The 21,895-nt window shown below is 41.8% G+C and overlaps 1 protein-coding gene across 1 annotated transcript in view; it reads right to left on the bottom strand.

Annotated features, from left to right (window-relative positions):
- Positions 1-21,895, bottom strand: part of GPC3 (glypican 3) — a 632,623-nt gene that overhangs the window by 136,661 nt on the left and 474,067 nt on the right. The window lies entirely within an intron of this gene.

A 21,895-nucleotide genomic window follows, 5' to 3' on the forward strand; every position in this document is an offset into this window, starting at 1 on the left:
CGCTAGTAAAGAATTTTGGGATCATCTCAATCTATAGCACACAGAATGCTGTCCTACGCCCCCCAGTAAGGAGCAAGATTACACTATGAAGTAATTGACACTGTAGGGCTGCAATGTGGTACCAAGCCAATAATTTGTGTCTCAATGTCCAGAGTCATGAAAGGACTCATCCAAGGTCAGAGAGCAGCTGTCTCCAGGATTAGATCAGGACTCTTCAGGACAAGTGCCATAACTTTGAAATGTAAGTGGCTTCAGTCATCAAACCACCGTTCAAAAGGGAATATACATCGTAATCTAGTGGTGGCCAACTCTCTAGTGGTTTGAAGCTAGAACAGCACAAACAAGAGATAGAGTGGTTGGAAATAGCTACTGCACTTTGCAGGACCCTTGAACATCAAGGGCTTGACTTAATTCAATCCAAAAGTCGGGCTTGAAGGTGGTGCCAGTGGTTTAGATGACATACTGTAGATTCCACTTCTGGCTGTTACAAACAGTGACCATGTAGATCAAACAAGGGTTATATGAAAGGACAGTTACGACATTGGTATCTGAAGAATGACTTTAGGAGCAAGAGCCTCACTGACTTTCTTCTTTTTCCTTGATGCAAGCCCATGGCACGTGAGTACAGCAAACGATTATCTACGCAGGTATTCTTGTCTACCTGAATGCAATATGGTCTTGTGATCATCAGTGGGGCAAGAATGTCTGCTATCATACATACTAGGAAAATCAACGTGTGAAGAAATGTACGTGCAATGAACCATATCAATAAATATTTATGGTTTGCTTAGAGGTACAGTTTATATCGGTGTCAAAATCTGACACTTATCCCACGGCAGAATCCTCTGTAGTTTCTGCCGTGGTTTTTCATTTTAAATGAAGTTTGAATTAAGTTAAACTGCGAACAGGAGTCCGGGCAATTTGGAAAACCGCACGTAAAAAATACTCAGCTGTATGAAGTTTAGGCTCCTATTGAAAACAATGAGAGGCGGTTAGCACGGTTTCCAGCACAAAATCGGCTCTCAGTGGGGGGGGGGGGGGGGGGGGTCTTTTAAACTAACTCATGTGGTGCTCAAACACTGGGAGCATCTGACTATCTATTATGTATAGGTGGGGTGTCCTGGCTTGCCTGATGGTAAATATTGGACTAATGAAGGATTGGACTTGTTGGTTTCCAAAATGCCTAATCTTTTCTTGCTAGGGGATATAAGTGACTGATAAACCCCCCTCCTCACAGAACAAACATGCACACTCTACCAAGTCAGGTATGCATGTACATGGAGGAGTTGGGAGGAATAGCTGTCGGTTAAATGAGCTTTCTGTGGAGAGCTATTTAAAGTTCATGGCCATCTACAGTTAGGTCCATATATATTTGGACGCTGACACAAATGTTTTTTATTTTCCCATGTCCGTTCCGTTTTTTTTGCGGACCGTATATGGAACCATTCACTTCAATGGGTCCGCAAAAAACAGAAGTTACTGCGCATGCATTCCGCTTCCGTATGTCCATATTTCTGTTTTGCAAAAAAATAGAACATGTCCTATTATTGTCCGCATTACGGACAAGGATAGTACTGTTCTATGAAGGGCCAGCTGTTCCATTCCGCAAAATACGGAATGCACACGGATGTCATCCGTATTTTTTGCAGATCCGTTTTTTGCAGACCGCAAAATACATACGGTCGTGTGCATGAACACTTATAGTTATATAATGGACATAAAGTCCAGACTTTAAGCTTTCATTTGAGGATATCAACATTAAAATTGGATGAAGGGTTTAGGAGTTTCAGCTCTTTTACATGTGGCACCCTTTTTTTTCAAGGGAACAAAAGTAATTGGACAATTGGCTCAAAGGCTGTTTCATGGGCAGGTGTGGGCAATTCCTTCAATATTTCATTTTCAATTAAGCACATAAAAGGCCTGGAGTTGATTTGAGGTCTAGTGCTTGCATTTTGAAGATTTTGCTGAGAAGCAAAGGAGCTCTCCATGCAGGTGAAACCAGCCATCCTTCATCTGTGAAAAAAAAAAAAAAAAAAACACATACGAGAAATTGCTACACTATTAGGAGTTGCAAAATCTACAGTTTGGTACATCCTGAGAAAGAAATAAAGTGCTGGTGACCTCAACAATGCAAAAAGACCTGGACGCCCACAGAAGACCACAGTGGTGGTTGATTGCATAATAATTACCATGGTGAAGAGAAACCCCTTCACAACAGCCAACCAAGTGAACAACACTCCCCAGGATATAGGCGTATTAATATCAAAATCTACCATAAAGAGAAGATTTACATGTGGTATTGCCGTACTCAGAAGAAGTAGGTAAATGTGTTTTGGGGTGTCATTTTACATAAACCCATGCTGGGTGAGAGAAATGTCTCTGTAAATTGACAACTTTGTATAAAAAAAAAAAAAAAGTTGTCATTTACAGAGATATTTCTCTCACCTAGCATGGGTATATGTAAAAATACACCCCAAAACACATTGCCCTACTTCTTCTGATTACGGCGATACCACATGTGTGACACCTTTTTGCAGCCTAGGTGCGCAAAGGGGCTCAAATTCCAATGAGAACCTTTAGGATTTCACAGGGCATTTTTACGCATTTGGATTCCAAAATGCGGAACAGAATTGCGGACGTGTGAATGGGGCCTAAGGGTCCCTTATCACCGCTAGTTAGTTAGCTACTTTTTGCCACAAGTTAGCGGAAATTTTTTATTTGTTTTTTGGGTTGTTTTTTCTTACAAAGTCTCATATTCCACTAACTTGTGCCAAAAAATAAAATCTTACATGAACTCACCATACCCCTCATGGAATCCAAATGCGTAAAAATGCCCTGTGAAATCCTAAAGGTACTCATTGGAATTTGGGCCCCTTTGCGCATCTTGGCTGAAAAAAAGTGTCACACATGTGGTATCGCCGTACTCAGGAGAAGTAGGGCAATGTGTTTTGGGGTGTATTTTTACATATACCCATGCTGGGTGAGAGACATATCTCTGTAAATTGACAACTTTGTATAAAAAAAATGGAAAAAGTTGTCATTTACAGAGATATTTCTCTCACCCAGCATGGGTATATGTAAAAATACACCCCAAAACACATTGCGCTACTTCTCCTGAGTACGACGATACCACATGTGTGACACTTTTTTGCAGCCTAGGTGCGCTAAGGGGCTCAAATTCCAATGAGTACCTTTTAGGAGGGCATTTTTTGACATTTGGATTCCAGACTTCTTCTCACGCTTTAGGGCCCCTAAAATGCCAGGGCAGTATAAATCCCCAATAAGTGACCCCATTTTGGAAAGAAGACACCCAAAGGTATTCCGTGAGGGGCATGGCGAGTTCATAGAAGTTTTCGTTTTTTGCACAAGTTAGCGGAAATTTATATATTTTCTTTTCTTACAAAGTCTCATATTATACTAATTTGTGACAAAAAATAACATTTTACATGAACTCGCCATGCCCCTCACGGAATACCTTGGGGTGTCTTCTTTCCAAAATGGGGTCACTTGTGGGGTATTTATACTGCCCTGGCATTTTAGGGGCCCTAAAGCGTGAGAAGAAGTCTGGAATCCAAATGTCTAAAAATGCCCTCCTAAAAGGTACTCATTGGAATTTGAGCCCCTTTGCGCACCTAGGCTGCAAAAAAGTGTCACACATGTGGTATCGTCGTACTCAGGAGAAGTAGCGCAATGTTTTTTGGGGTGTATTTTTACATATACCCATGCTGGGTGAGAGAAATATCTCTGTAAATGACAACTTTTTCCATTTTTTTTATACAAAGTTGTCAATTTACAGAGATATTTCTCTCACCCAGCATGGGTATATGTAAAAATACACCCCAAAACACATTGCCCTACTTCACGCGAAATCTCGGGTCTCACGAGATGACACCAATAGGCGTTGCTGAGACCTGAGAGTGCCGCCGCACTGACGCCTTTTGGCGTTAGTGTGATGGCAGGAGGTTAAAGGGGATGTCCCACAAAAAATATTCAACATTTTTCAAACCAGCACCTGGATCTGAATATTTTTGTAATTGCATGTCTAAAAATGTAGCATAGCCACTAAGTGAGGGCTCATGCACACGAACATATATTCTTTCTGTGTCCTTCATTTTAATGGGTCCGCAAAAAAAAAAAACAGAAGTTACTCTGTGTGCATTCTGTTTCCGTATGTCCGTATTTCCGTTCCCGCAAAAAAAATAGAACATGTCCTATTATTGTCCGCATTACGGACAAGGATAGTATTGTTCTATCAGGGGGCCAGCTGCTCTGTTCCGCAAAATACGAACTGCACACAGACGTCATCCATATTTTTGCAGACCGCAAAATACATACGTTCGTGTGCATGAGGCCTTATTCTATAAAAATCTATCTGTATAGCGCCACCTACTGTTTGCTCTTTTTCTTATTTCTTTGTCCTGCTCACTGAGATGGCTGCACATGCTCAGTTTCATCCTTCAACTGCCTCCTTAGCTGTGATAGGGACAGAGCATGGACACGCCCCCTGAGCTGCTGTGATTGAGATCTGGTCCGTGGTTGTGATGCCCCCGCAAGAAGGGAGAGGCACATTTCTTAAAGGACTTTTACAGGAGGTAAAATTTATTGGGAGACAAACAGTATGGACACAGCCTGCAAAATCTGCCAATAGAGATGGCCTTGCGGTTCGCCCGGCGGTCGCTTCGCGGCAAACTTTGCACGTTCGCGATTTGCCAAACATGCAAACATATGGAGAAATTCGCGCCCGCCATATTCTTTTATATTGTGAAGAACTTTGACCCATGACACATCCATCAGGTGGTACAGGACAGCCAATTGAGACATTTCAGCACATGGACATACCCCCTACCTTATAAATAAACCTGATCTGGCCGCCATTTTACGTTCAGGTTTTTGCCAGTGTAGGGAGAGGTTGCTGTGTGGAGCAGGGACAGGCTGTTAGGGACACCAAACGCTAGCTAATAGGGCCACAAAAGTCCTTTTAAGGACTGGTATAGGTGTGCTATCTATATGTGTGATACACAGAGGGGTGCGATATACTTATACTATACTTTTATGATGAGTCAAAAACACATAGATCTATATAGTGATCACCTGGAAGTCAGGGGCCTAGGGGCTTGCTAGGGCCATTTTTATATAGGGTAAGGTTCAGGACTGGGTCGCTCTTATCAGGGCGGGTGGTCTGTGGTTAGGCTATCAGGGCCAGACTAGCACCCCCTTGTAGGGCAATATCAGGGACAGTTCTTTGCCCACCCAGTCCTTCAATACCACATCATCATCTAGCCCAGGGATGGATGTTTTTTTGCTTTCCCTCCGGGATTCATGGATGTGCACTGGAACCCCCCGGATTGTGGTTTCTGATTTAGTGACATATGGTTTCTGATTTAGTGCCGCCGAACACTTGTTATTGCCTACCACAGCTATGCTTTTTGCTTAACTTTAATAATTTATTTTCATTTTGATGGATATAATTTCCATTCACAGGTCCACAAAATGGGTCAGCATCCGCATTTGCGGATCCATATCCACATTTGCGGATCCGCACTTCCGCATCTGTGCTTCCGTTTCCGCAAAAAAATAGAACATGTCCTGTTCTTGTCCGCAACTGCAGACAAGATTAGGCATTTTCTATTATAGTGCTGGCGATGTGCGGTCCACAAATTGCGGAAGGCACATTGCCGGTGTCCGTATTTTGTGGATCCGCAAAACACTTACGGACGTGTGAATGGACCCTCATAGTAAAATTATTAAAGGTTACGTTTTATCGTTATGTATATTCTAATGGATTGCCTTCCGTGTACAATGTTATAATATACTTTCTATGTTAGAAAGTATATTATAGTGCATTTGCATTGTGCGGCAGTTGTGTGCGGTTCTGCTGCGATACTGCAGGTATATAGAGGGACAAGCGTTATTAGAACAAATAATTTCTACTGGTGTGATATACCAGTTGCCCCCCAAAAGAACTGATTGAAGCGAGGTGTTATATACCAATATACTTTCTTTATAGTGCATTTGGGTACTGTATAGTGCATTTGCGCATGCGCGTACCTGAAAATTATATTGCCGATATTTTGCATTAAAAAAAATTATAAATGGAGATTGCAAATTCTAATAATACATCTGGTATGTCACTGTCCATGTTGTGGGACTATTTGTGTACTTCTAGTAATTATTTCTTGACTGCAAATATCAGCTGAAGGTTTTTCAGGTTCGCCTGGCATTAAAATGAAAGGGACCTGCCGTGAACTTGCAGTTCGCGAACATTTGATCTGTCTGTAGGCAGAGAGGAGAAAAAGGGCACCCCGCTTATGCAGGAAGAGACCAGCCCCACTTCCTGTCAATCTGTCCACACATTGCGACTACTAGAGAACAATTATTTGTGAGGCTCTGTTCACATGGGCAAAAAAAGCTGCATATTCTGCTAGTAAATCGGGCCTATTATGCATTAAAAACGCTACCAAACAGCCGGTCAGTTGTAATGGGATAAAATACAATACATTGATATTTATCAGATCCATACTTATTCTATTTTAAGGGAACATTGGCTTTCGATTCTGCAGTTTTTTGTATTTTTTTCAGTACACTCATATTGTGCCATGTGAATTCTGAGAGGAATGGGGCATTGAATTGGACTGATCCACAAACCCACCTCAGTGCCAACTGCAAATCCATGGCAGAAATGTGAGTGCCAGCTATGCAAATCCATGGCAGAAATGTGAGGGTCAGCCATGCAAATCCATGGCAGAAATGTGAGGGCCAGCTATGCAAATCCATGGCAGAAATGTGAGGGCCAGCCATGCAAATCCATGGCAGAAATGTGAGGGCCAGCCCTGCAAATTCATGGCAGAAATCTGAGGGCCAGCCCTGCAAAATCATAGCAGTAATCTGAGGACCAGCCCTACAAATTCACAGCAGAAATCTGAGGACCAGCCCTACAAATTCACAGCAGAAATCGGAGGACCAGCCCTACAAATTCACAGCAGAAATCGGAGGACCAGCCCTACAAATTCACAGCAGAAATCGGAGGGTCAACCTCAGATTTTTGCCATGAAATTCTAACATTAGAATCATGGGAACAAACCCACATTTTAATGAGAATGAGGTATTCATGTGCTGAGTCAAGTAGCCACAGAAATTCAGAAAAGCCAAAAGAAGACCCGATTGTTGACAGTTCCCATGTATCAATATTTTTTGTGTTTCGCAATGTGAAAAGTAAATAGAGAGAAAACTGCATAAAAAACTATGAAGATAACATATTACATTTTACACAGAGTACAGCCAACAATGGAGCTTCACAGGAATCTCCTATCAGTTGGAATCACACATGCAATTTTTGCTGCAATTGTTTTTGCAATTCTTTATGTAATTTTCGTGTCAAAGCCAGGAATGAAAAATATAGAGAAAGGACTTATATTACTTCTTCCTACTGGATACACGTTTGGCTTTGGCTAAAAAAACTACATAAAAAACTGACACCAAAAGCTGTGTGTGACACCACCCTTAATATAAATTCACACTACTGTATTTTCGGTCCAGGACCACAGACCCATTCATTTCTATGGGGTAACAGTAAATGCAGATGGCACACTGATGTCACCCGTGTGGTGTCTGCGGCTGTGCAGCACAATATAGAACATGTCCTATTCTTGTCCATTTTGCGGACAAGAGTAGGCATTTGTACCAGAAAAATCTGCGGGATCCACGTGGACATCATATGTATTTTGTGCAGTTGCGATTTGCAGAATGTAAAATGGATATGGTCCTGTGAATGTAACCTTAAGATGTAATATTTTGACACTAGGGTGATGTTTGTTGACCCTGAGGCTCCTCTTCCAGCGTGAACATGTATTTCACTCACAAACAACTTCAAGCGTTTTTTAATTTCCCTTTCTTTTTACTGCAAGTCAGTCTTTCATGCTCAGTCCAAGTATGCATGGATTCAATAAAAAGAAAATATTTCAATTATTTGTTTTCGGTAACAAAGTATAGTACGAGTCCAACAATGGCGAAAAAAAACAATTCCTAAACTGTCATTAAATGAAATCTTTCTGGGAAATTCTCCACCGAGGACTTGGAAGCAGTTCCTGGTATTGACATTTGCTCATTTACATCCTTTTCTTCTACCTCCATGAATTGGTAGAATTCAGTGCTGTGAAAACTACACAAACTGCCCTTTACTATTATGGCTGTAACATCTGCAGCTTTTAGAAGTACATAAAGTCGTGGTGGAGGTGCCCGTTGGCAGACAGATGTTGATTTGCTAGAGCCAATAGATTGGGGTTCTATTTTGTGATATATTCAGAGTGGTTGTCAAGTTCATCTACTTAAATAGGGACATAATCTCTATAAGCCCAGAGAACAGAGGTATAACTTGAAAGTCTGTGGCCCAAAGCAAAATATGTAACAGATCGCCTTCCTTCATGTTAATCTGTAAAAATTGTCTTTTTTTACAATGCAGAAGGGCCACTGATCCATCAGGCACCAGGGCCAGGGCGTGATTGCCATTTCTACACCTCCTATAGCTATTCCTCTGCTGGAAATAGATCCTTTTACCTGTTTCAATTCACCGTTTTTTGTTTTTTTTTTTCAGATTAATTTAGATGCATTTTTTTTGGAAACTTAAAGGCTATGTAAACCTTTGAGGCAGTTTTTTTTTTTATTGCATTGTCCTCATTTGGAGCTATAAATCATTTTTTCAATTGGTCTTTATTAAGAATTTTGAGCCCCTTTCTCTGTACAGCCTTGAGATTCTCTAGCAGCATGCTTTACTGTTTCCTGCCAGGCAGCTCAGCTGATGGTTCCTTATCTCTGATCTCTGACCTTCTAAAAACTCATTATAGCTCAATTTTTATCTTACTGATAGGAATGTTGCTTAAATAAATGTCTATGACCTTTTTAGTAGTTTAGAGGTAAGGTTTATTAGATGACCGGCACAAAGTGAAAGTGAAATGACAAACATTTAACCCTTTGTGACAGAACAGCTGAATAATTTTTAGCCCAAAATGAGTAAAAATGCAATCATCAAAAAATTGCTCCCGAAGGTGTACATAGCCTTTTAAGGTGTATTCCCATCTGGGATATTGATGGTCTATCGCTAGGATATGCTGTAATGTCACATAGGAGCTGGTCCCACTTCAGTGAATGGAACTCCTCTCCATTCACTGCTATAGGATTACCGGAAATGGCCAAGCCAGACCTCGGCTATTTACGTAACTCCCACAGCGGTCAACAGAGTAGCTGCACATGTGCGAGTTGCTCTCCCTTCACTTTGGGAGCCCCTTTTTGGAGACAGATACGGGTCTCACCTCTGGGACCTGCAGCTATCTGACATTGCTGGCATATTCTAGCAATATGCCATCAATGTCTTCAATGGGAATAACCCTTTAACCACATGGCATCAAGGCTATAAAGACTCCTGAGGAAGCTGAATTACCAGCGATACGCTTGGGGTTGGGCTATGTGTGCATTCTAGACCTGGACATCTCTTACTATACTATGGGTATTGCTTTTTTATGCTCCATATTGAACGTTTTATTGTAATATATCCTTGATGCCATGTGTCTGAGCATGGTTTTCCTTATTTCAGGACAGGATGCGCACTTTTATCTAGGGACGCTTACTGGTCCCTCATAAGTTTTCTATTGTATACAGTATTTTAAACTGTGTGGTGTCTAATAAAGATTGCTATATTTTTAGATATTTTTTTTATGGTCTTTCTTGGTCTTTTTGATGTAGTATCGTTTATATACACTAGTGGCCGGTCATATTTGAGTGTGCCCACTGGTTTTTATATTGACTTGGCAGATCTGCCATCAGGAGGCTGATCAGTCAGTTGATCTTATATTACACTTGATTGTTGTGCAATAGAAGAACAAAGTGACCTATTGCCCAAATGGTGAAAAGTGTTATATTTGGATCACGTTCTTTACATTTGAAACTGTAAACCCCAACCTCACCCCATTCTGGCAGGACTACACCTATTCATTTTCCATCCAGGAATAGCTCCGTCCTCTTCAAAAGATATTATATTTAATCAATTCATTCCTTATTTAAAACTCGGGCTGAAAGTCCTAAAATGTCTTGATACTCTCCATTGTGAAAACATTAGAAAAGGAAATGGTCAGAGGTTGCAAAACAGAGATTTTCTGTATTTTATTTTAAAGGAATTTTTGTTTCGGCTATATTTTTCTAAGTGTGGCATTTTGCAATATCTGGAGTCTCAGCAGAATACAGAAGGGATTAACCTATACAGAAAGTACAGGTAATCATTTAACCCTTCCAGGACATTTTTCACCTTATGGACCAGGCCAAATTTTTGGAAATCAGACAATGTGTCACTTTATGTGGTAATAACTTTGGAACACTTTTTTACTTATCCAAGCCATTCTGAGATTTTTTTCTTGTGACATTCAAAAGGTAAATTTGAGTCAATATATTTCACCTTTATTTATAAAAGAAATCCACAATTGACAGTAAATTTGGAAGAATTCGCAATTTTCTAAATTTCTAATTTTCAGCTTTTAAGACTTTATATGTCCCATATGTATACTTCATGTTAGCATCATTTTGTAAATGTAATTTTTGTTGTTAGATGGATGAGAAAAAAAATTCCTAAGCCGACTATTTAAAAGGACCAATTCAGTTATGAAGTCACTTTGTGGGGCTTACATAGTAGAAACCACCCAAAAATTATTTTAGAAACTACACCCCTCAAGTTATTCATATATAATTTTATAAACTTTAATTCTTGTGGAACACCTAAAGGGTTAAAGGAAAGTAGAGGAGTAGTTGCAAAATTTCACTTATTTCTGCAGATGTTTCATTTGCAGTTTACAGAAACACCTTATATGTGGTCATAAACTGCTGAATGGGCACTCGTCAGAGCGCAGAAGGGAAGGAGCAAAATATGGATTTAAGTTGTCATGTTGAATTTGAAAACCCCCTGATTCACCCCTACAGTAGGAACTCCCAAAATGTGACCCCATTTTGGAAACTACGGGATAAGTTTTATTGGTGCTATTTTGGAGTACATATGATTTTTGATTGCTCAATATTGTGGCATCAAATGGCATCATTTTTATTTTTTTGTTTTTTACAGCATTCACCTGACATTTTACAGCATCTATCCTGATCATGTGTTATTTTTATAGAGCAGGTTGTTACAGATGCAACAATACCAAACATGTCTTTTTATTTATTGTTTCAATTTACATAATAAAGCATTTTTGAAAAAACAATCATGTTTTTGTGTCTTCATTTTCTGAAAGCCAAATTTTGTTTGTTTTTCTGTTGTGAATGTCTTGTGTAGGGGTTCATTTTTTTTGCCGGAAGAGTTTTTTTTTTTAATTGATACCATTTTTGGGTACATAAGATTTTTTGATTGTTGAATATTGCACTTTTTTAGGGACAAGATGAATGGGTTTCCATTTTCTTTACGGCGTTCACATGAGGGGGTAGATCATGTGGTATTTTTATAGAGCAGATCATAATGCAGCGATACCTAATATGTCTATTTTTTTTATTTTATCTCAGTTTCACACAATAAAAATCCTTCTAAAAAAAAAAAAATCGATTTAGGGTCTCCATTTTCTAAAAGCCATATTTTTATTATTTTTCTGCCAATTGTCTTGTATAGGCGCTCGTTTTGTGTGGGAAGAAATTACATTTTTATTGGTACCTTTTTTGGGTACATAAGACTTTTTTATTGTTCAATATTATACTTTTTAAGGACAAGGTTTCTAAAAAATAGCTTTTTTGGCATAGTTTTTATTTTATTTAAATTTTTAAGGCATTTTGCCTGAGGGGGTAGGTCATGTGATATTTTATAGAGCCACTCGTTACAGACAAGGTAATATCTTATGTCTATTTTTATTTATTTTTTATTATAAAAATCACTTGATGAAGGAAAAGGGGAACTTTTTTTTACTGTAAACATTATTTTAAATTTTTATGAAACTTTTTTTTTACTTATTTTTTTCGCTTTTTATTTTTGTCCCAGTACAGGGACTTCAACATTTCAGCATCTGATCCCTGTTACAATGTTGTACAATATATGCTGTATTGCAATTCATTGAAACTGTCAATTTCCCACTGACAGTGTGCCTGTGAGACCCAGCCTGGGGAATGAGTCTCACATGCGTCCATATATGGCAGACCCCAAGCCCCCTCCCTCTGCAATCCTCTTATATGCTGCTGTCAGTGCTGAGTGCAGCATATAAGGGATTAATATGCCAGCATCGTCGTTTACAGCAGGGGCCCTGCTGTCAGTCACAGCCCGATCCCTGCATTGATCGAGCATGCACAGCTCCTGTGCCCGCCCAATCATCATGACGTAATAGTATATCTATTTGCGCGGTCACTTCCTGCTGCATTGTACTATTACATCAAATATCACTAAGGGGTTAAAGTGCACACACCAATCTGTAATGTGATATAAAAAAAAAATGAATGGGGCTGTCAGAGTTAAAACAAAAACTGGCCTCAGTAAATGTTATTTTACAGGAGCGGTAAAATGTGCCATCATCACATCATAAACATTCCCAGAAAATTAGCAAAAAACGGAGAGGGACCACCAGAGCTTTGGCGCTGGTGTGTCAGGGAATTTAACAGATCATTATTGTATTATTTTCTTTTTGAACATTTGCTGCTGCCAGTTATATATATTTTTTTTACTGTAAGACAACTAATAAATACAGAATGTAATGTACAGTATTTATATGTAACATGCAGTTGTTCAACTTGTTCCCCTTTAAACATTCACAGACTATTACACAATATTTTAAAACATAACATTTGTTTTTCTGTTTCCTCACAGTACAGGGAGGCACAATACACCTGGGGCTTTACACCATAGGGTACTGAGACTTAGTGGTTGCAGTTCACTCTAGGTGTCCCTGTTGCTTTAGCATTCCAGAACACACACTAATAGTGTTGAAATGTAAACCACTATAACTCATCTTTACTCTAGTTAATATAGATTTAGCTGAGGACCTTCAGGCTAGCGTTATCTTCACACCAACCCAAGGACAGTATTGATCACATTGCCTCTGAGAACTTAACGGGGTTGCCTTCTTTTTACTATTGATGACCTGGAAGTTGGACCCCCACCGATCTGATATCGATGACCTATCCTGAGGATAGGTCATCAATAGTAAAAAGCAGACAACCTCTTTAACCCAACTAGCTATTAACTCAAACCCCAGCACATACACAGGAAAGGGAGTCAACATTTTGACCATACTTAAAGGAGCCCTTACTCATCATATATTTTTTTTTGCAGTCTCTTGTTCCATCTCTCACACCTCCAGATTGAACCAATCAGGCCACGCAGACTCTTCTTGATGTGAGCTGTAGCCTCCTCAGGGTCTGAGTGTAGCACCACCCAACCTGCTTCAGCTCCTTTCCAGGCTGATGTCTCCCATAGACCTAGCAGACCTTCCCACAAGCACAACCAATGTGCTCGGCCATACGACTCCCAGAACAGCCCTCAAATCGTTCCAAAAACTGCAAAACGTCTACATTCAAGACTACCCCAACCCACTATTCTAGAATGGTAATGTTTTACCAGGTCACCTCACATCTGTTTATGATTCTCCAATATGATGCCCTCACCAGTAGATATCCCAAAATGTATGCCAGGTGACCCAATGTGCAGTGTTCTGCAGGCCCTGTGTCACACACTCTGGCCTCCCAGTCCACTACCTCCTCTGCCATGGGCAATCTCCTCTGACTCCTTGACTCACCAATCCTTCCCAGTGAACCAGTCCACTCCGGCTTCCTGTTCCCAATGGACATGTTCCAGGCTTACTCATTCTCACAGGCAAATACAGGTGACCTAGACTCATGTGGACTCTCTACACTTAGCCCCTTGGGGCCAAAACAATACTATATACTCCTTTTCACAGTGTTGTGGCACAGCACTCATATCTGATGGATAGATAGATAGATAGATAGATAGATAGATAGATAGATAGATAGATAGATACTGTAGCTAGATAGATAGATAGATAGATAGATAGTGCAGATAGATAGACATAAGATAGATAGATAGATAGATAGATAGATAGATAGATAGATAGATAGATAGATAGATAGTGCAGATAGATAGACATAAGATAGATAGATAGATAGATAGATAGATAGATAGTGCAGATAGATAGACATAAGATAGATAGATAGATAGATAGATAGATAGATAGATAGATAGATAGATAGATAGATAGTGCAGATAGATAGACATAAGATAGATAGATAGATAGATAGATAGATAGATAGATAGATAGATAAAAAGCTGCACAATTAGCTCACTAAGCTACTTCAGTATTTCCTGGGTAAACATTCGGTTATGATCCTAGGTCACAAATTTCAAGTATATTGGAAAATTCAAGGAGGCAGTTGTGTAATTACATTGAACATTTTATGAAATTAAAATTTTCGCCTGGAAACAGAACTGAATTGATTTACTTCAAAATCATTTCAAACATAATTTGTTTAACTCGGTATTAGATTGGAGGTCTGTAATAGTAGGAAAGAGAACATAAAATAGGGGCAAGTAGGTTCTTTTGCATTCTGGAAACTGAATGCAGCAAACTCATTGGTTAATAAAATGGAATGATGTAAAATGGCAACAGAAAGGAGTAAATTCTGTGACTCATCTGATTAATAACAGGGTATTTAATTATTTTGCATATTAATTTACTTATAGTTTTTGATCACAGCTCAATAATTTTGAATTTATAATATTCAACATTTTGATGTATTTTGAGAATGTATCATCTATTATTCCTGTATTTGCTAATTAAAACTAGATAATGACACTTTTTTTCATCTGTGGCAATAGGCTATAACACATTATAGTACAAAGCTATACAGACATAATGTGCATGAAATACAGGTCACATTTAGTACAGAATATCCTCAACATACCAGCGATGCCACATCAAGTCTGGGTAAGGAGGATGATTAGAAATGCTGCATGTCCTTGATTTTATCTTAGAAAAGATGCCATGAGCTGACTTGATGATGTCACCGGGGTGACAGGTGATAAATACAATGGCTCACATAGGACATACCAGGGATTAAAGCGCATCTCTCAGCAGATTTGTACCTATGAAACTGGCTGACCGGTTTCATGTGCGCTTGGGAGCTCAAGGTGTCTGTGTTGGCCCATGTTCATGAGTGCCCACATTGCTGGGAAAAAATGTTTAAATACATGCAAATGAGCCTCTAAGAGCAACAGAGGGTTGCCATTTTCTCTCTGCAACTGCCCTTTAAATACCTGTCTAGCTAGTAACTGTTTGCACAAAAGACCAAAAGTTACAGGGAATTTTAATGTCATAAAAAAAAATAAAAAAATGACATATACACAATTATTTCAACATTAAGTAAACATATGGTGAAAGTTAGTGGTACCTAAGAAAATAGCTATGAATTAGGCTACTTTCACACTAGCGGAGGCAAACTGAACGGATCCTTTTCCATTCAGAATGCATTAGGGGAAAACTGATCCATTTTGGACCGCTTGTGAGAGCCCATGACTGATCTCAGAAACTGAAAGCCAAAACGCCAGTGTGAAAGTAGCTTTATCTGTCTTAGGGCTCACACACATGACAATGTTTTTTGTCCGCATCTGATCCACATTATTTTTTTTTCTAAATAACCCCTCTGTTCCGGCACTGAGTCCACCTCTGTTTTTGGAGCCTCATATGTTAATTTAGAGTATCGGTACAGAGAGGAGGAGAAAGCCAGGTTTTCTCATTGGGTGTCTCCTTCTCCCTGGCTGTAGCACGGTCCAACTGGTAAGCATACCAGTTTCTAACAAATAATCCCATGAAAGGTCCTCTTTAAAGGGGTTGTCCAGGATAGGCCATCAATATATGATCGAACGGGTGTCCAACATCAGGCACTCCCACGATCAGCTGTGAGATGAGGAGGTGGTGCTCCATGCGAGCGCCGCTTCCTCGTCTCCTGTGGAGAAGTGGCATAGTGTAATTACAACTACTCGCTTCATTCACTTGAACGGAGCAAGTATTTGTATTACACTGCACTTCCGAGACGACGGGCACTGTAATGAAGAGGAAGTGGCTCTTCAAACAGCTGATCGGCAGGGGTGCCGGGGGTCAGATCCCCGCCTATCAGATATTGATGATAGGTCATCAATATTAACGGCTGGACAACCCCTTTAATGAACATTCCTGTATTACCAACCAAACTGGGTTGTCTATCAACTATAATTTACCCAAAAAGACAAAGTCCCCACAGAATAGCATAACCTATAAATACTTTTTGCTTACACGCCATACTGTTTTTACAGTGTTATATGTCAACCAGACAAGGTGGAGAAGAGACCTAAAAGTGCTACAAGACACAAGAACAGTACATCCCAGTCCAAAACTACCAGGGGACACATTTCTAGGAAATTAATTACCTTCCTGAGAGTCATATATAAGAATGATGATGGGTCCATCATAGACAAATCGTCAAAGGAAATGTGTATTGTAATCTTTTATGTTTTCACACTTTTGTTTTGATTTATTAAGCCTTTTTATTATCCCTGGAAAAAGTAATTACACGTGGAACCTGAAGACAGATAATGTTCAAAAATAAATCTTGAGAGGCTTTAGGCTTTTTTTTCCTTGACGTTGAAAATACAGTATTTGACACAAGTGTCTGTAGGAAAATTGCGGAATGGAGCAATTGGATCCTGACACATGGTGAGCAATTTGTACGAGTTATTTAAAATAAACTAGATGGAATAAACAAACAGGCTCCACGCCAGGCGCTAATTACAACTTCACAGCAGTGCAGTAATCCATCCTTTCTTTAAATATAGGCTATTAATTTTTCATAGCCCTTGGTATGACCTGTTTACCTGAAAACACACAAACCTTGTTTAAGGGACACTCCTGATATAAAGATGCGAGGCCTGCCACTGATTAATGTAGTGAATGTACTCTTCACTAAATCTCGTTTGTACTTGAAAAACCTTCACTTACATACATCTTGTTTAGAGATGAGTGAATCGAATCCTACAAAGTAGAATTTGATCCGAATTTCAGGATAAATTCGATTTGCCTAGAAGATTAATTTCCTCGTGCTTCGTGTCAGCGAATCGATTTAACCTAAAATAGTATAATAAACAAAAAAATTCTAACTTACCGCCTCCATTTGCTCGCGACGGACCGCCAGCCTCCATCTTGCTTGAAGATCTCGGCCGAAATCCCGTGCGGCGCGAGATTGCATCATCACGCTGGCCAGCATGATGACATCACACGTCACCACGCCAGCTGGCGTGATGTCGTAATCTCGCGCCACACAGGATTTCGGCCAAGATCTTCAAGCAAGGTGGCGATGCCCGGCCAGTCGCGAGCAAATGGAGGCCGTAAGTTTGATTTAATTCTTTTTTAGTAGTTTTTGCGATCATGTATGAATGCGGCATCTGATGGGTACAATGATGGGGGCTGCACTATTGCAGCTCCCTGTCATTGCACCTGCTACTTACAAAAAAATGTAATTCGTCACGAAGCGAATGTTTTTGTGAAATTCAGCGAATTAGCCGAATCAAACTTTTAATCTTGTTTACAGGAAGGGGACACATTTACAGATATGAGAGTTTGCAAAAATGTAGTGGGACCAGGCTAAAGAACAGACTCAACTGGGAATTTTGCTGCAAATTCGAGCTTTTTTTTTAAAGGAGGGGGCTACCAAGTATCTTGGGGCCACAACAGATTTAGAAATTTACCATATGTAGAACTGCATGATGACAGTTATGTTGAAAGTTGGCAGTTTCAGCATTAGTGATAGTATTCCTGTCATGCTTCTGGTGGCCTAGAATTTTCTAGTGGTTAACATGTAATATCTCTAGTGGTCTAGCATGAAGACGTAGTATTGATATACATTAGTGTTGGGCGAGCATGCTTGGCCGAACACCATTTCGACTCGAGCATCACGATGCTCGGCACATCGCGGTGTTTGGCCGAACACTACGTGTGCTCGAGCGCGATGCTCGAGTCTCCTCCCCGCATGTTTGTTGCCTGCTACGCAGCCAATAAATGTGCGTAGAAGTACTGGCACTCACTGTAATGCCGTAGCTGTGTTGGTTACTGGCATTACAGTGATTGGCTGGCCGAAACGCGTCATCGGGTGCTATATAGTACCCGATGACACGTTTGGCTCAGTCTTAGTCAAAGCGAGCTGCTGCAGAAGGGACAGATAGTGTAGGGACAGGAATTTTTTATTTTTTTTTAGGCAGGGTTTAGTGTTGAAAGGTGTTAGAGACCCAAAAGTCCTTTTAAGGACTATTGTTTTATCTGCCTGCAATATATATTATATGCGTGCAATTGTTTGGCCGCTGCTGACAGTGACACAACCTCTGCTACATCTGTTGTGTTACATTTGCGCATCCTAAATATCTGTGACATTCAGCGCAATTGTTTGGTCGCTGCTGACAGCGACATTTCCTGAGCTACATCTCCTGTATAACGTTTGCGCATCCGAAATATCTGTGACATTTAGTGTCATTTTTTCTTAGCCACTGGTGACAGTGACATTACCTGCACTACATCTCCTGTATAACGTTTGCGCATCCTAAATATCTGTGACATTCAGTGTAATATTTTTGCCACTGGTGACAGCGACATTATCTGTGCTACATCTCCTGTATAACGTTTGCCCATCCTAAATATCTGTGACATTCAGTGTAATTTTTTGCGCATACACTTACAAAACCTGCGCTACTGTACGTGTGACATACTTGCAAGCATACTTGCAACCATTTAATATCCTCAAGGCGAGCAGTAAGGGACGGGGAAGTGGCCGTGCTGCTGAAGCTGCACGCAGAGGCCGTGGCCCTGGGCGCGGTGAAACTGTGCCTGCTGCCAGAGCACAAGAAATACACTCATCCACTATACCTAGCTTCATGTCCCAGTTTGAAGGGCGGCGCGGGACACCACTCTCGAAGTCACACCAGTGCGACCAGGTAGTCGGTTGGATTGCAGCAGATAATGCTTTCAGTCAGTTAAGCACCACCCTGTCTTCCACAAAGTCCAGTCTCAGTAGCCAAGAGTCTGGTCAACAGAATCCTCACCGTGATCCTCCTTCCTCTCACCATGGAGAGTCTTGGCAAACATGTGATCCCACACTCTGGTCTTCCGAGGAGCTCTTTTTATCGCCATCCCTTGATTTGGGCCTCTCGCCAAGCCTGCTCTAAGAGGGACATCAGGAGGTCTTGTGCACTGATTCCCAAACTCTTGAGCATCCACAGTCAGAAGAAGATAACGGTGGGGAATGGCAATTAGTGTTTCACAAGGTGGATGATGATGATGAGACACAGTTGCCAATAAGTCAATGGCAATTAGTGTCTCAAGAGGTTGATGATGAGGATGAGACACAGTTGTCAATAAGTGAGGTTCTTGTTAGGTCAACAAATCAGGAGGATGACCAGAGTGAGGAAGTGGAAGAGGAGGTGGTGGACAATAAAATCAATGACCCAACCTGGGAAGGTGGCAAGCCGAGCGAGAACAGCAGTACAGAGGGGGAGGGATCCTCAGCACCGCAACAGGCTGGAGGATACAGTGGCGTAGAAAAAGGAAGAAGGTGGGCCACAACAAACAGGCCCACAACTGTTCCCTGGAGCACCCCCTTGTGGCAATCTCCCTTGCCAAGGGGTAGGTGTTCCGCAGTTGTCACGGCTGCGGATGGGGAAAACCCTCAGCCGTGCGGTATCAGCAGATGGGTGATCAAAGCATGGCCAGGACAGGAATAAGGGAGAAGGTCACCTCCTACACATCCCTAATTCTGACCCTGTCTCCTATCCGTTTGAGCCAACCCTGAAGGTAGGAGGGCTCATACTCCGGAACCTGATATTCCTGCTTGCCCTCAGGGTGGCCCTGGACTAGGAGCAGGGTAAGACGACCCGTTCCTCCTAGACACGGAGGAACAGGAGTCTCACTGGCCAAGCTACATAGAAAGGGGAATATAAACAGACATATGGCAATGACAGGTAAGTGAGACTAGTACCACACTTACCTGCCACAGACACACAACCTGGAACCCACGTGCAAGTGCTGCTATCCACAACCAACACAAAGGACACAGCACACAACAGACATCACACGGGAACCCAGTAAACCATATGCAGCAATAACAGATACACCATAAACTAACACCAGACATAACACTTATGACCACCAGGGTGGCCCTCACTGGCAGATGGTAAGTAACTAGGAGAATGTCTCCAGCAAGCATGGCTGAAGAACCCCTACTGACTACTGCTATTCACAGAGGCTTTATAGGGCCAAGCAGTCACACCCACAGTGAGACACGCCCAGTGCACACCTACACTAGGAAGGAAGTTAACCCTTCCAACACCAGGGAAGGGAAGACATCCACTTAAAGGGGAAGTGCACACAACACATGTAACACCCCGTGCACACCGATAAAAGGCACACCTATAAAGAGAGGTTGCCAGGTGCAACCGCATGCCTACTGCAGCAAGCTGCCTAGCATACGGTTACAGGAGTCACGACCAAGACCAAGGGTCGTGACAGCAGTCTGGTGCTTTTTTGAGGAAAGTGCGGATGATAAAAGAATTGTCATTTGCAGCCTGTGCCGTACCAAAATGAGCAGGGGCGTGAACACTAGCAACTTCACCACCACCAGCATGATCCACAACATGGCATCAAAGCACCCTAATAGGTGGGCCGAACGCCTGGGTCCACAATCAGTGTCTGCGGGTCACACCACTGCCTCCTCTTCCCTTGTGTTATGTGCTGGCCAATCCCCTGTCCAAGACACAGGCCCGGATGCCTCCCGCCATGCACCTGGGCCTTCGCAAGCACCATCAGCTAACACATCCATTTCTGTGTCCCAGCGCAGCGTACAGATGTCCATACCCCAGGCCTTTGAATGAAACCGCAAATACCCAGCCATCCACCCACAGGCCATAGCACTAAATGCACACCTTTCCAAATTGCTGGCCCTGGAAATGTTGCCATTTAGGCTTGTGGACACTGAGGCTTTCCGCAGCCTTATGGCGGCGGCCATCCCTCGTTACTCAGTCCCCAGCCGCCACTATTTTTCCCGGTGTGCAGTCCCCGCCTTACACCAGCATGTGTCCCGTAACATCACCCGTGGCCTGACCAACGCAGTTATTTAAAAGGTCCACTTAACGACTGACACATGGACAAGGGCTTTTGGCCAGGGACGCTACATTTCCCTGACTGCACACTGGGTGCACGTTGTGAAGGCCAGAAGCGAGTCATACCCTGGGATGGCACAGGTGCTACTAACGCCAGGGATTGCGGGCCCTACTTCCATCAGGATTTCCGCCACCACCTACATTAGTGGCTGCAACCCCCCCTTCTCCTCCTTCACCTCCTCCTCCACTACCACCTCTGAATTTTCATCTTGCAGCACCTGTTAGCTATCAGTCAGTAGCTGGAAGCAGTGTAGCACTGCAGTGGGGAAGCAGCAACAGGCCGTGCTGAAACTTATTTGCTTAGGTGACAAACAGCACACCGCAGCAGAGCTGTGGCAGGGTATAAGGGACCAGACTGAGCTGTGGCTCTCGCCACTCAACCTACAACCAGGCATGGTTGTGTCTGATAATGGCCGTAACTTGGTGGCGGCTTTGGAGCTCGGCAAGCTCACACACATACCATGCCTAGCCCCCATGTTCAACTTAGTGGTTCAGCAATTTCTCAAAACCTACCCCAATTAGCCTGAGCAACTGGTGAAGGTGCACCGCATGTGTGCCCATTTCCAAAAGTCATCTACAGCTGCCACCGGTCTGGCAATGCTGCAGCAGCACCTGCAATTGCCAGCTCACCGACTGTTGTGCGACATGAGCACGCACTGGAACTCCACATTCCACATGTTGGCCAGGCTTTGTGAGCAG

Source organism: Bufo gargarizans, chromosome 9 (genome assembly GCF_014858855.1).
Source record: "Bufo gargarizans isolate SCDJY-AF-19 chromosome 9, ASM1485885v1, whole genome shotgun sequence".
Classification (NCBI taxonomy): Eukaryota; Metazoa; Chordata; class Amphibia; order Anura; family Bufonidae; genus Bufo; species Bufo gargarizans.